Source organism: Cebus imitator, unplaced genomic scaffold (assembly GCF_001604975.1).
Source record: "Cebus imitator isolate Cc_AM_T3 unplaced genomic scaffold, Cebus_imitator-1.0 Scaffold303, whole genome shotgun sequence".
Classification (NCBI taxonomy): domain Eukaryota; kingdom Metazoa; phylum Chordata; class Mammalia; order Primates; family Cebidae; genus Cebus; species Cebus imitator.
In genome coordinates, this window is record NW_016107618.1 from 803,375 (window position 1) to 814,076 (window position 10,702).

The 10,702-nt window shown below is 42.9% G+C and overlaps 1 pseudogene across 1 annotated transcript; it reads right to left on the reverse strand.

The window, feature by feature from the left end:
* Positions 1-2,929: 2,929 nt before the first annotated feature.
* Positions 2,930-5,960, reverse strand: LOC108285611 (annotated as a pseudogene). Its single transcript, XR_001817653.1, has 3 exons — positions 5,884-5,960; positions 5,584-5,624; positions 2,930-4,708 (listed from the first exon to the last, which is right to left on the reverse strand). The product of XR_001817653.1 is annotated as a voltage-dependent anion-selective channel protein 1-like (transcript).
* Between the last annotated feature and the right edge of the window lie 4,742 nt (positions 5,961-10,702).

The window sequence follows — 10,702 nt, forward strand, 5'->3', positions numbered from 1 at the left end:
ACAGGTGAGGTAGGGTGATCCACTATCCCAGTTTGCCCAAGATGGAGCTCAGTGCTAAACCTGAATAGTCCTGGACAAACTGGGACAAAGTATTCACCCTAGGCCTAGCTGTTCTAAGCCCAGTGGGTTTTATTCTTCATACCTTGAGAGGAACTCTGTGAAATGAATTTGGTCCTCTGGACTTGGTTTTATGTGACGCTATAGACATTTAGGAAATCTCTTTCGCTCAGCAGATCTCAGATAGGGGAATTACTATTTCTCTAAAGGTCATTTGGGGAAGATTGGGAGTGTCGTTTATTGCAACCATAACTGGAGTGTGCTACTGGCATTAAGTAAGGTGAAGCACTGCCTATGGCAGTCCCCACAAGGAATAACTGTCCCACTTAAAATGCCAGCGGTGACCCATTGAGAAGCTAAGCAGGACCGCCTAACCCTGTTTTTCAAGCGCTGACTCTTGCTGAAGAAGTCAAATCTCCATTTCCTCCTTCTCTGGCCCCCCTCCCCAGCCTCATTGAGGAGGTGAGAAGCTTCTAGAGAGTATTATTTAAGGGAGAAAATTACATGCAGAGGTTTAATGTTTGTGAAACGTTATCGCTTACAAAACAAAGGCCTCAAACTCTCTGTGATCAGTGAAAAAGGACTTTGCAGCAAGAACTAGACTTCTTAGAGAGGAAGAGAGCGTCCTGGAAAGTAAGATGGAGGATAAAGCAGAATGAGTCCCCTCACCATAGGGCCAATGCCTCTGTGAAAGGAAACTGGAGATCGAGTCCAGAAACTTCTGTAAAAGCTTTACAGGTCCATGCATAACTATGCGTATAGTTCTCGTAATGGAGCAGACCCATTTGTAATCATACAATTCCAACTGAAAGAAAACATTCTGGCATTGTAATATAAATTTATCTTGGATGGAATAAATTTAACATCAAGATTCTGAACTCAAGAGTGGGCAAAATGGCTAAGAATCACTCCTGATGAAATGCTGTCTTCATGAGGCTTTTCTGGCCCCACTGCTGGAGGTAAGAGCCCTTGCAACAAAGTCAGCTCAAAACAATTTCTGATTTACACAGAGGCTCTTTCTTTGCTATATGTATTAGTCCATTTTCATACTACTAGGTAGAAATACCATAGACTGGATAATTTATAAAGAAAAAGAGGTTTAATGGACTTGTTTCCAGGTTCAGGGGTTCAGAGGTGCCCTCAGGCCCCCTGAGAGGATGTTTCTCCAGGCCTTTGGTCTACCACTCCCCAAGAATGGGAGAGGAGACCAAGATGCCGTACTCAAGTGTTTGCAGAAAAGTGATTTATTTGGAGAGAGAGAAACAGGAGAAGGGAGAAAGCTTCCACGGGACGGTGTGTGGAAGGGGACCCCAGAGAAGAAATCCAGGAGGGAAGAGAGCTCCCACCATGTGGGAGGGGATTCCAGAGAGCTGGCAATCCGGTGTGGGTGAAGGAGCAGGGGAATTTATCCTGGGAGAAATTCCCGCCTCCACAAGTTCCTCTGGCCAATGAAAGGGTTCCTTTAAACTTCCACTAGGGTGATTGACTCTTAGTTTCTTTCCACACCTGAGAAATTCAAACATAAACAGTTAAATTTCCTGGAAGAAGATGGATGGGAGGGGCAGACAATATGGCACTAGGAAGCTCTTGCCCTAGAAACTACGTCCCCTTGTGGACCTGGAAAGAGAACACAGTCTCTCAGATTCACAATTCCACATGACTGGGGAGGCCTCACAATCATGGCAGAACTCAGAGAAGCAAAGATACCTCTTACTTGGTGGGCAAGAGACATGTGCAGGGGAGCTGCCCTTTATAAAACCATCACATCTTGTGAGACTTATTCAGTATCATGTGGGGATTATGGGAGCTACAATTCAAGATGAAATTTGGGCAGGGACATAGCCAAACCATATTGCTATAATAAAATTGTTATGTATTTGATAATTTTTTTGGAATATATTCTTCCTAGAACTCTCTGATATTTATTTTTTAGAGACAGGGTCTGGTTGTGAGACACAGGCTGGAGTGCAGTGGTGTAATGATAGCTCACTGCAGCCTTGAACTCCTGGGCTCAAGTGATCCTTCTGCCTCAGCCTCCTAAGTAGCTAGGATTACAGGCATGTGCCACCATACCCAGCTAACTTTTTTATTTTTTATTTTTTTGTAGAGACAGGGTCTTGCCATGTTGCCCAGGCTTGTCTTGAACTTTTGGCCTTAAGCAATCCTGCAAACTCAGCTTCCCAAAGTGCTGGATTACAGGCGTGGGCCACCATCCCTGTCCCAATATTTAACAAATGTGTAGCAGGTCATGTACATAGGCTCACTTAACATCTAGTGCAACCCCCTTCTAACCTGTCTTCCTTTATAATAGAAGCAGAGAAGCTAAAAGTATTTCCCAGACTCTTTTGTAACCAGGATTCCAGTTTCCACCAAGCATAACCAAATATCTGGTTTCCCTTGTGAAGTCTGGTTTATGCTGCTGTTGTCCTAGCATAATTATTGAAAGTGCCTCTCCATGCTCCTAGTGGTCAGAGGAACTTAGAGTGGTGCTGATGATTGGCTGTTTTGGCAAGTCCCTGGGCATTAGGTCTTCCCGGGCAGGCGGCAGAGTTTCTGATGTGTTACAGGTGTTGAGTGGCATGGCAATGGTGGCAATGTTGTTTCTGCTGGACTAGTCACATGGAATAGTTGGGCATTTTCCTGGGATGCTTTGTTTCTGGCTATGAAGCATCTAAACCTATTCCCCTGGTCTTCCTGGAAAGCCTATAAGCTTCCTAGTATATTTACCTTATTTCATCAACTCTAAGATGTACGTTTCCCCCACTTTTATGTTCGTGAAATTGGGATGCTTCTTACAATCCTAACATATTATAATTTAATTAGCATAATGTATCTTTCTTAATGGTTATGGTGTGCCTTAACAAATGATGACTTTTTTTTTTTGAGGTTTCAATATTTTATTCAAGTTTCTTTTAAGTGATGTTAATTACAGCATTTGAAGGGGAAGATCTAATTCCACACAAAATGGAAGACTCTAAAATGTACCCATTAAACTGCAAAAAAACCAAATTGAGTGGTGAGAATACAACAGAAGTCCAATTTAGATTCTGAGTGTTGTGACCATGTGATTACAATGACACAGACTCTTCCGAGCTTATAGCTGGAGCTCCTGGAAGCTGTTTCATACTCTGGTGCAAGGGCAAAAAAACACAACACAAGAAGGAATAAGTCCTGAATTATTGGCTTTATCACATCCACCCCTCCACCCCAAAATGGCACAAAAGAAAGATTGACCACACCCTGCAGACCTTTTGGTGCAAAAGAGGTGAACGGGGGTGGGAAAAGGTCATGAAGATCTATCTTAAAAAAGTCCCATTCAGGTGAGTATGTATACACCATCAAGCAGTGAGCCTCTCATCAATTGGGGTTGGGAAGCCAAGGTCCGATTCTCAGGAAATCACAATTTCATTCATTTATTCAATATGAATTTACAAAGTGCCTACATATTATCAGCTTCCACTTGCAGCTATTTCTAGATTAAAAAAAAACCTGGCATCTCAAAGGGGCCCCCAAGTTTCCCCCAAGTCTACCACTGAAAGGACGTTTTTCGGAAGTGGCTTTCTTCTGTACCTCTGAAAGGGTAACATCTTAAAGCTGAATCATCTTTAACCTGGAGGCCTAGCATGTTTAGCAATACTTGCATCCCAGACATACAATACTAAAAGATACACTAAATTCTGAAGGTAGCTATGCCGCAAAATAGTTTAAAATTAAACAATTGTACAGTATTCATTTATGCTTGAAATTCCAGTCCTAGACCAAGCTTGTGGCCACCAGCATTGACGTTCTTGCCATCCAGAAGAGCTGACAGTGTCAGTTTGATACCTGGCTTTAGAGTCTGAGTGTATCCTAAACCTGTCAGGCTGGAGTTGTTCACTTTAGCTGAGAAGCAGGCGTCAGGGTCAATCTGATACTTGGCTGCTATTTCGAAGCGCCTGTAACTGTTTCCTGCTGTCCAGGTGAGACTGACAGCGGTCTCCAACTTCTTGTTCACCTTCTGATAAATGGAGCTGCCAAACTCTGTCCCATCATTCACATCAGTATGAAGCTGGAATTCATCAGTCTTGTAGCCAACTGCAAAGTTGCTCTGGGTCACTTGGGACTTTGCAGTCTCAAAACTCATCTGGTGGCCAGCCAGCCAGCCCTCATAACCCAGCACCAGGGCAACCCGGATGGAAGGCCCAGCAATGTCGAAATCCATGTCGCAGCCCAGGTTAATGTGCTCCCGCTTGTACCTGTCTTGATTTAAGCATTTTTTCCCCCAGAGTTAGGTGAGAAGGATGAATCGAAAGTCAGCTTCAGTCCACGTGCAAGCTGATCTTCCAAGGCAATCTCGGTGCCTGGTGCCTTGCCGGTGTTCCATTTCTCCGTAAACGTCAGCCGCACTCAGTCCATCTGTGCTTGGTTTCCAGACTGCCAGTCACTTTGGTGGTCTCAGTGTTGCCTGAGCCTGTGCTTGTAAATTCCAGTCCATTCTCAGATTTTGTTTTCAAATCAAGCTTTATTAAGCCAAATCCATAGCCCTTGGTGAAGACATCCCTGGCAGATTCGCCAAGATCAGCCTACGTGGGTGGCACAGCCAGCTTCTGCTCTGAGGCAGTGGGGGCGGCTATGGCTGGGGCAGCGGCGCACAGGCAGGGAGCGGAGCGGCCTTTAAAATTTTTTTTTAGAGACAGGGTTTCACCATATTGGCCAAGCTGGTCTCCAACTCCTGGCCTCAAGTGATCCACCCACCTCGGCCTCCCAAAGTGTTGGGATTACAGGCGTGAGCCACCGCGCCCGGCCACAAAAGATGACATCTTAGCTTCAATGAAAAGCAGTAATAAATGCCTCGTTGCTTATCTTAATCTTTCTGGGCTGCCATAACAAAATCCCATAGACTGGGTGGCCTAAACAATAGGAATTAATTTTCTCATAGTTCTGGAGGCCGGAAATCCCAGACCAAGGTTTCAGCTGATTCTTTTTTGGGTGAGGACTCTCTTCCTGGCTTGTAGACAGCTGCCTTGTCACTCTGTCCTCATATGGCCTTTCCTCAGTGTGTGTATGTAGAGAGAGAAAGAATCAAAGAGTGTTGTCTCTTATAAGGGTGCTAATCCTATAGGATCAGGGCCCCACACTTATGACCTCATATAACCTAATTATTCCTTAAAGGCCTGATCTCCAAATACAGACACACTGAGGATTAGGGCTTCAACATATAAATTTTGGGGGATGCAAACATTTAGTGCATAACACTGATTAAATAGTAATCAAGTAGATTATATTGTTTGCAGGTAAGCATCCTGAACCATATAGAATGTTTGGAAAAAAAAAAAGGAACTTAAGATGGCTGGGTTAAAGAAACTTACAAAAGTTTCCTAGGTCACTTATCCTTTTGGAAATTTTACCTGGTTCTCAAAAAGATATTGTACAAATGAAGACTTTCTGAAAGAGAATATGAAATATTTCACAATGCCTAACAGTCCCATAAAAACCTGTATTACTTGTTCATTTTTTGGGTGGCCTTAGTTTTTCTCTGTCACTCACCTTTCACTACCTTGCTAGATCCTTTTTCCTCCCCCTTCTCCCTTTTTAAGTCATAAAAGAAACTTTTACAAGATATAATTTTTATGCAGCACTGTATTGCTTTTTATTTATTTATTTTTATTTATTTATTTTTTAACACTGTTTACCACAAGGTGGTGAAGGACCGAGCAGTTTTATGTAAATCAAGTAGTTCCCCTGTAATATTTCTGAAACACAGTAGTTATCATCATCAATATCATCATCAAAATTACTGAGGTGTGTATGTGGTTACTATGATCAATGTCTGTCAGCACATCTTACTGCTCTGACTTGTTTCTTGCATTTGATTCTTTCCATTCCCCCAGTACTATCCTATCTGGGATTTCACTATCTCTCATCTGGATAATTGCAACATTCTCTAAGACTAGCCTTGCCCTCAACCTATTTTCCTTACAGAGACCACAGGTATCTCAGGCATCTTAGGAGCCATGGGGCTTGTGAGTTGTGGCTGAGCAGAAGCAGGGCCATAGATGCTTCTGGTAAGAGGTATTAGACATTTTACCTACATGGGTATTCATTCATATTAATTGCTTTGCATAGGAGCTGGGAAAATTCCCACAAGAAAAAAAAACCAAAAAAACCAAAAAAAAATTGAACTCTGTTCAGCTGTGGGATGCACGAGTGTGCTGGATGGATTTGTGAAGAAGTTCTGACATAAACCAGATTGTAGGAGGCACAATGGTTATTTCTCTCTCTCCCTCTCTCTCTCTGAATTAGAATTCATCATAGACAGTCTGGCACAATGGACAAATCTGATATCCAGGTCTAAGTATTTGATAGGGGTGATGGTTCTACTTGCAAGCCTTACCTGGTTACATATATAAGACTTGTGGAGAAAGAGCTGAGTATATTGGGGTAAAACTAGGCCATTGTAATAAAGAGATGCATAATAATCAAGCAGTTTAAACCAATCAAAGTTTCTTTCTTTGTTAACCACAGTCTAAGATGAGCTTTGCTCTGTGAAGTCATTCAAGTGCTCAGGGGCCTAATTTTCTCTATGATCCCCTAAATCTTGGATTCTAATGATGTGTTTGAAACTGAGTTAGAATCAATTGGTATTCTAGTTTGTGGGAAGAAGAAAGTACATGGAGAAATACATGTGTAATATTCTAAGGTCCAGGGCTGGAAGTGGCATAGATCACTATGCCCATGTTCCGTTGGTGAGAAGTCATATGGTTTCATCTATCTGCAGAAAGTGTTGGGAAATGTAGTCCCTAGCTAGGTGCCTGAATGCCCAGTTACAGCTCTTTTATGAGAGCACTTAGACAGAACGGATTTTAGAGGACAATTAGTCCTCTCTGATATGTTGAGTATATGTGAATATTCTAGGATTATAATATGTTGGAAACCAGATTTTTTTTTTTTTTTAAAGACGGGGTTTCACCATGTTGGTCAGGCTGGTCTTGAACTCCCGACCTCAGGTGATCCACCCACCTTGGCCTCCAAAGTGCTTGGATTACAGGCGTGAGCCACCATGCCAGCCTGGAAACCAGATGATTTTGAGAGGTCCCTCTTCAGAGGGCATCTTCTGGTTCCAGCATGGAGGATTGGGGTGGTTGATCTCTCAATAATGATGGAGTCTTCTCTTGAGGGCTATGCATGGGGTTCTGGACCACCAGTCACGGTGACAGTAAGCTACCGTCAGGATTGATTGAAAAACTCACTCCTGTAATTCAATCACACCTCTGGGGGATTCCAGAAAATATACAGGAAGAGGAACCCAGGGAAAAGTCTGGACTTCCTGTTATTCAAGCAGTGAGTACTCAGAGTATCAAGACTTGGGCTCATTATTCAAGTGTGGAGCACTTACACTAGGCCTGGGCATTCCAAGTATTCATAGATTGGATTGCTTTGTTTTAATTAAAAAAACCTTTCTGTCTCTTCTTGCTGCCTAAATAAAGTGCAAGCCTTTTTTTTATTTTTTATTTTTTTAACATTCAAGGTTCCTCATAGACTGAGTCCAGCCAACCCTTCAGATCTAAGCTTTCCTCACCACCTTTCGTGTTCTGGCTACACTGTGTTAATTACTCCTCCCAAGGTGTGACAGGTATTTCATGCCCCTGTGCCTTTCCTCTTACTGTTTCTCCTGCCTGGCATGCCCTTCCTGTCCTGGGTTAATCTTACTCATGCTTCAAGTCATCATCATATGACAGCTGATATTTAAGCACTTGCCATATGTCTGGTGCTGTTCTAAGCACTTTACATGGCTTGTCTCTTTTAACTTCCACAATAGATATGAGATAGGTACTGTTTTCTGTTTGTTTGTTTCTTTGAGAAGGAGTTCTGCTCTTCTTGCCCAGGCTGGAGTGCAATGGCGCAATCTTGGTTCACTGCAACCTCTGCTTCCCAGGTTTAAGTGATTCTCTGCCTCAGCCTCCTGAGTAGCTGGGATAATAGGCATGCGACACCATGCCCGGCTAATTTTGTATTTTTAGTAAAGACAGACTTTCTCCATGTTTGTCAGGCTGGTCTCGAACTGCCGACCTCAGGTGATCCGCCTGCCTTGGCCTCCCGAAGTACTGGGAATATGGGTGTGAGCCACTGCGCCCAGCTGAGATAGGTACTGTTACCCTCACTCCCTGTTGAAGAAATAAGGATATGAGGGAGTCACTTAGGAAGTGAGTGTCAGAGCCAGAATTTGAACCCAGAATGTTGACTCCTGAGTTGAGGCCTTGACCAATGTTACATGAAGCTTCTCCAGTCCTGACTTCATCCCTACGGCAAATTAATTTTTTCTGTGCTTCCATGAACTCAGACTGGGTGAAAGAATAGTTTTTCACCTTTGTTTTCTGCTTGTTAGCACACTCTAACAGTAGGTGTTAACATGCGATGGTTAGTTTTATGTGTCAGTGTGGCTGTGGCTAGCCTATAGTACTTGGTTGTTCAGTCCAACACTAATGTCAGTGTTGCTACCAAGGTATTTTGTAGATGGGATTAGCATCTATAATCAGTGGTCTTTAAGTTAAAGGATATTATCCCTGATCGTCTGTATGGCAATCTAATCAGTTGAAGAGCAAAACTGAAATTCCACTGAGGACGGCAGAGCTTCCAGCCTGCTGGCCTGCCCTATGGTTTTTGAACTTGCCTGGTTAGTACCCACGTTTTCATAAACAGAGTCTTTGCAATAAATCTCTCTCTCCCTCTTTACTGGTTTTATTTCTCTGGTAGAACCCTGGCTCATATAGTTGTACTCAATGACATAGGCTGTTGTATAAGGTGTTAATGTCCTTTTTTTTTGAGACAAAATCTCCTTCTGTCACCCAGGCTGGAGTGCAGTGGTGAGATCTTGGCTCACTGCAACCTCCAACTCCCAGGTTCGAGTGATTCTTGTGCCTCAGCCTCCTGAGTAGGTAGGGTTACAGGTGTATGCTACCACATCTGGCTACTTTTTATATTTTTAGTAAAGAGGGGGTTTTGTCATGTTGGTCAGGCTGGTCTCAAACTCCTGACCTCAACTGATCCTCCTGCCTCAGTCTCCCAAAGTGCTAGGATTACAGGCGTGAGACACTGTGCCTGGCTCCTTGTTTATTTATTAAGCTCTAAGTCTACTCTTGACCTCCTCCAGTATACATTTAAGGAAATTTCAGAATTCCCAAAGTGTTGAGTATGATCACATTTGAACAAGCTTCAGGTTTTCTCCTGGATTACATACCCTACAAGAATCAGAGGGTTATCTTGCATTATCCTTAAAATCCCAAACAAACTGTCATTTTGACAGAATTGGATTTATTAGATTGATGCAGAACTGGGTTGAAAGCAATGGCAAAAACTGCAATTACTGTCGTATCCACCTAATAATATGAATCTAATGAAGCTTATGCTTAGGGCCCCTCTCTTACATGTTTACCAGTGTGTTGATATGGTCATTTGTTTTCATGAAGTTTGCAATAGTAAAATATTGTGAAGAAGTAAGAAGTGAATTTAGAAAGAACACTTTTGAGTGATAATTTATTGATTCTTAATACTTCTGAAAAATTATTTACTTGATTTGGACATACATGAAGGGTACTTTCTTTAGTCACCTTTATAATTTTTATTTATTTATTTTTACTTTTTTTTTGAGACAAAATCTTGCTCTGTTGCCCAGGCTGGAGTATAGTGGTGTGATCTGGGCTCACTGCAACCTCTACCTCCCCGGTTCAAGCAATTCTCTTGCCTCAACCTCTGGAGTAGCTGGGATTACAGGTTTGTGCTACCATGCCTGGCTAATTTTTTGTATTTTTAGTAGAGACAGAGTTTCACCATATTGGCCAGGTTGGTCTTGAACTCCTGATCTTGTGATCTGCCCACCTTGGCCTCCCAAAGTGCTGGGATTATAGGGGTAAGCCACTGCGCCTGGCCATAATTTTTATTAAAGAAAGGAGAAAACTGGGCCTGGCGCGGTGGCTTGCGCCTGTAATCCCAGCACTTTGGGAGGCCAAGGCGGGCGGATCACGAGGTCAAGAGATCAAGATCATCCTGGCCAACATGGTGAAACCCCGTCTCTACTAAAAAAAATACAAAAATTTGTCGCATGGTGGTGCGCAGCTGTAGTCCCAGCTACTTGGGAGGGAGTGCGGAGGCTGCAGTGAGGCGAGATTGTGCCACTGCACTCCAGCCTGGTGAACAGAGCTAGACTCTGTCTCAAAAAAAAAAAAAAAAGAAAGGAGAAAACTGGCCGGGCACAGTGACTCATGCCTGCAATCCCAGCTCTTTGGGAGCCTGAGGCAGTGGATTACCTGAGGTCCAGAATTTGAGACCAGCCTGGCCAACATGGTAAAACCCCGTCTCTACTAAAAATACAAAAATTGGCTGGGCATGGTTGTATACACCTGTAGTCCCAGCTACTTCAGAGGCTGAAGCAAGAGAATCATTTGAACCTGGGAGACAGAGGTTGCAGCGATCTGAGATCACACCACTGCAGTCCAGCCTGGATAACAGAGTGAGACTTTGTCTCAGGAAACAAAAGAAAGAAAATTATGAGAAAAAAATGAAAGAAATGTGAGACAAAAGTGATTAAGAGAAAAATCAATGGAAATTTTCTGATATTGAGAAGCTAATTTTAATAAAATATTCTAGATAATGCCCAAAGTGGTCATCC